The sequence below is a fragment of the Podarcis liolepis genome, assembly GCF_965112155.1.
Source record: "Podarcis liolepis genome assembly, chromosome: 7".
NCBI classification, from domain to species: domain Eukaryota; kingdom Metazoa; phylum Chordata; class Lepidosauria; order Squamata; family Lacertidae; genus Podarcis; species Podarcis liolepis.
Window position 1 is genome coordinate 10216752 of NC_139561.1, and position 4953 is coordinate 10221704.

Below are 4953 nucleotides of genomic sequence, written 5' to 3' on the forward strand. Positions count from 1 at the left end.
CTCATGAGGTGGCCAAAGTATTGGAGCCTCAGCTTCAGGATCTGTCCTTCCAATGAGCACTCAGGGCTGATTTTCCTAAGAATGGATCGGTTTGATCTTCTTGCAGTCCATGGGACTCTCAAGAGTCTCCTCCAGCACCATAATTCAAAAGCATCAATTATTCGGCAATCAGCCTTCTTTATGGTCCAGCTCTCACTTCCATACATCACTACTGGGAAAACCATAGCTTAGCTATACAGACCTTTGTTGGCAAGGTGATGTCTCTGCTTTTTAAGATGTTGTCTAGGTTTGCCATCGCCTTTCTCCCAAGGAGCAGGCGCCTTTTAATTTTGTGACTGCTGTCATCATCTGCAGTGATCATGGAGCCCAAGAAAGTAAAATCTCTCACAGCCTCCATTTCTTCCCCTTCTATTTGCCAGGAGGTGATGGGACCAGTGGCCATGATCTTCGTTTTTTTGATGTTGGAGCTTCAAACCATATTTTGCGCTCTCCTCTTTCACCCTCATTAAAAGGTTCTTTAATTCCTCCTCACTTTCTGCTATCAAGGTTGACTCATCTGCATATCTGAGGTTGTTGATATTTCTTCCAGCAGTCTTAATTCAAGCTTGGGATTCATCCAGCCCAGCCTTGGTGATCAACCTGGGGTTGTGGAGGAGAGGGATATTGGTGGCTGCCAACCAGGGTGGCTCTGCTTTGCCTCAGCGGTCAGAGGCAGTAATGCACTACTTTGAGCTCCTTGGAGAAGGTGGGATATAAATGCAATATAAAAATAACAACCTGTCGGCTGCAGAGTTATCCCAATATGACTCCATGGTGGGGATAGCACCCAACAGAGGCCAGGGATGCACCACCAGTGACCATCAAGTTAAATGGAAGCGCCTTGCGCTTCCCTCCTCTGTCCATCTGACTTTGGCCATGCGACAGTTGTCCTTGGGCACACACAAAGCCACTTCCGCCCTGCAGAGGAGGTGGGATTGCGAGCGTCACGGCCCAGCCCCCCGCGCGATCATGGGAATCCCCTGCTGTGTCACCCCCTGGCCAGCCAATCAGCTGGCTCTGGGGGCGTGGCCTGCCCTATTTAACGCTGGCGCAGCCGGGGATCTCCCTCTTTTCCCACCTATCAGCTGTTCCTGAAGCACCATCACTTGCCACGCATATTGAAGGATAGTCTGATAAAGGATTCTGGGGGGCGTAGCCCTGTCCGAAGCCTGGGGAGGTGAGGGCCTAAGGCACGCCCCCTATTGGTGACCCTGGGGGAGTTCCTAGTTGATGTGCATCAGCAGGACTCCCCCTACTGGTGGTTAACCCTTCCCAGACTTCAAGCAGACAGGCTGAAGCTGGATATAGTCGGTTAGGACCAATGCCTAAGCCAATACCACTCATCACCTGTAACCAATAAAGTTGTGGCCTTATTTAGCCCGTTAACCTTAATAATTGTGTCATGTGTCTTTATTTTCACTGGGGGGGACGGGAACTTGCCACGCAACTGCACGCGCAGAGAGACCAATCCCCATCTCTGAGCAGCAGGAGACTCCAGGGGTGCCTGTGCTTAGCCTGGGTTCAGTTTCCTTGCAATGAAGACTGGCGTTTGGGATAACAGGCGTTGCTTGCACATAGATGCTAGGATGGAGCGTTTCACGGCAGTAAACCTCCAAGCGATCTTGCTTCCCCCGTAGCTTCCCAGGGATGGCCCAGGCAAAAGCTCTGGGTCCAGCTCAGAGCAAGACAATCTCTTGCCTCTCCAGATTCCAGCATCCTCCTAACTCACCAGACGCGACCCCTGCCACCAGCCTCTATGTCTGCATCTTGGGATGACGGGGCATCTCTCCAGGAAAGTGTGTAGAGATTTCTCTCACTAGCTTACTTTCCCAGAGTTCTCAGCAGTGTTTCTGGATGTTTTTGAAGGTGTTTCTTTTTTCTTCTTCTTTTATAATAATTTTATTAGGTTTTACAAATATTTTCCAACATAACATCATTTTTATATAATCATCAGAGCTACATTTGGCTATATAAGCCTGAGACTTCCTTCATTCCTGTCTGTTGGTTTTCCCACCTACCGTATTTTTCGCCCCTACTTTTTTTTATAAAGTGTGATGCTGAAATAATTAATAAAAAATAATTTAAAAAAGAATGGTTTAAACATACAACAAACAATGCGGGCAGCAATTTTTAAATGAAACAATTAAAGTCAAGTTCAGCATTTAGCCCCCCCCCCCGGATGAATTGATTTAAACAGAAAAAGAAAATGAGTTTCTTGTTGACATAGCTGCCGTTCAAAATCTTGCCTAACCCTGGATTTCTTTTAATTTACCCTTAATACTGTAAATAATATACCTGTGTCCGAATGTTTATGGGAAATAAAATGTTTGACCAAAGGTGCCACCATAATAGATTTTGTATGCGGGAATGATGTTCCCCAATGCGAACCCCGACTTCTTGTGTGGTGGAACCTATATATAATAAATTACATGGACATCGAATAAGGTAAACCACATCTTTAGTTTGACATGTACTGAATTGACGTGTGGAAAATCTAAAATTAGACTTATCATCATAGATCTCTTTGATCTGTAGTGAAAACCTCAAAAGGACAGTGTCTCCAGAATGATGCTGCTGTTTCGTAATATTCTTTATCAGCTGGAAATAAGATGCAAGGCATACAACCGATGAATGATAACAAAACTGAGCTAAACAGGTCCCTGGGTGATCTTGTAGAAGGCTTCCAGCAGCACCTCCACCTGTCAGAGAAAAGGAGTGGGTTGCTTGGAGAGTACAAGGAAGCAGGGCTGTCCGCAGCCGGATCCCTCCATCCCTCATTGAAAGAGGAACCCTTGACCTGTGCCACCACAGCCTCTTCCTTCCAAGGTACCACTCAGGGTCCTGGGGAGTATTGGACCCAGGCAGCTCCAGGGCACCAGTTCCCCTATCCATTGTGGGCCAAGAGAAGAAGCTTGCCAGTCTGCTCCCAGAAGGAGGAGGATTCCCCATCCCTGAATCCATGTTTCTCAGGACCCTTGGCTGCAGTTCTTGTCCTGACATTGCCAGGCCCCTCTCAACTAACATGTGTCCTGGCCACCCAATGGCATGAGGTGGTCTCCCCTACACCAAAGCGGAGAATCTTCTTCTCTCCTACCTTTGCAGACGCCTTACCTCCACTTTTGTGCCGCCAAACTGCTTGATGAATTCTTGCAGTAAGTGGGAGCTATCCAGCGGGTTGAAGTTGCTCTCCACAACCAGGTCTCTGGCCAGGAAGCACATGGCCTCCAAGAGCTGCTCCGCATGGAGAAAGGCGCCAAAGACCTGAAGCGAGAGAGGAAGGTCAGAGATGCCCACAGGGCAGGGCTGGGGAGCAGAAAGCCCAGGTGCTGCCTCTGCAGAACCCAGAACATGTGGCTTGAGAGACAGCGACTTACCCTGGAAAGAGAGTAACAATTATTCATGAACAATTCAGGAACCGGTCCTCTGGTGGATTTGAGGACCTTCTCAGCTCTGATGATGGAGTGTTTGGTTCCTTGACGTTCATGCCAGTGTCTCTGCAAATATAATAATAATAATAATAATAATAATAATAATAATAATAATAATAATAAATGTTATTTATACCCTGTCCTCCCCAGCCGAGGCCGGGCTCAGGGTGGCTAACAAGCAATAATAAAAACAAGCTGAATGAATACAACTTAAAAACAAGATTAAAACACAACATTAAAACATTAAAATGCAGCCTCATCCCAGAAGGAGAAAGGAAAAAAGAAAGAGGGGGAGGGAATCAAATTGACTCCAAGCCAAAGGCCAGGCGGAACAACTCTGTCTTACAGGCCCTGCGGAAAGAAATCAGATCCTGCAGGGTCCTGGTCTCATGAGACAGAGCGTTCCACCAGGTCGGAGCCAGTGTTGAAAAAGCCCTGGCTCTGGTTGAGGCTAATCTAACTTCCTTAGGGCCCGGGACCTCTAGGGTGTTGCTATTTATGGACCTTAAGGTCCTCCGTGGGCCATACTGGGAGAGGCGGTCATGTAGGTACGAGGGTCCTAGCCCATGAAGGGCTTTAAAGGTCAAAACCAGCACCTTCAATCTGACCCTGTACTCCACCAGGAGCCAGTGCAGCTGGAAAAGCACTGGGTGAATATGCTCCCATGGCAGGGACCCCGTGAGGAGCCTCGCTGCAGCATTCTGCACCCGCTGGAGTCTCTGGGACAGCTTCAAGGGCAGCCCCGCGTAGAGCGAATTACAGTAGTCAAGCAAAGGAAAGCCCAAGGGTTAGTTCAGGTCTTGCTCACCTCACCCCATGCTGGGATGCCCAGGAGAGCAGCTCCTCACTGGCCTCTGTCCCAAAACATGGCATGGAGCTGCCCAGGGTGTTGCTGAATTCTGAAAACCTTGCCTTGCATTCGTACAGGCTTTGCCCCGGCTTGCTCTTTTTGTGCAACCCAAAGCACTTAGCTCAGGTCAGAACCCCTGAACTGCTACAGTCAGAACAGATCAAAACTCCAACATCAAGGGCAAAAGTTGCATGAGGGGAAATCCCTGTAGGATCCTCGAGTAAAGTGTGAAGCTCTAGCTGCCCCCTTACTTGGAAGGAAGCATCACTGAAATCAAAGGTGTGGACTTCCAAGCTTAGAGCTGAGTTTCACAAGTCCTTCCTCTGCCTAGGGTATTTTGCAATTTCAAGGATCACAGTGGGCAGGTCCAGGTGGCACACAGCATATGCCTTTCCCTGGCGCCTGCTTTCAGTCCCTGGGGCCTTGGGCTCCAGAGAGAATGCAATTTATATCCGCCCATCGTGTTTCTAATTTCTGGGATTTAAACTGCAGGGCCATGAGCTGTATTAAGGACACGGCTGATCCATCGCCAGTAAATCAAAAAAGAAAAGGGGAATAAAAGGTGCTTTGGAATAAATTATTTCCCCATGTCATGAGGGGAGATTCACTTGCCTGCCACATTTTAATGCACTTCCA

At 48.2% G+C, this 4953-nt stretch overlaps 1 long non-coding RNA gene across 1 annotated transcript; it reads right to left on the reverse strand.

The window, feature by feature from the left end:
* Positions 1-2693: 2693 nt before the first annotated feature.
* Positions 2694-3491, reverse strand: LOC310711803. The gene is made up of 3 exons (XR_014528636.1): positions 3414-3491; positions 3151-3300; positions 2694-2738 (listed from the first exon to the last, which is right to left on the reverse strand). It is a non-coding gene; the product is annotated as an uncharacterized lncRNA (long non-coding RNA).
* Positions 3492-4953: the final 1462 nt, after the last annotated feature.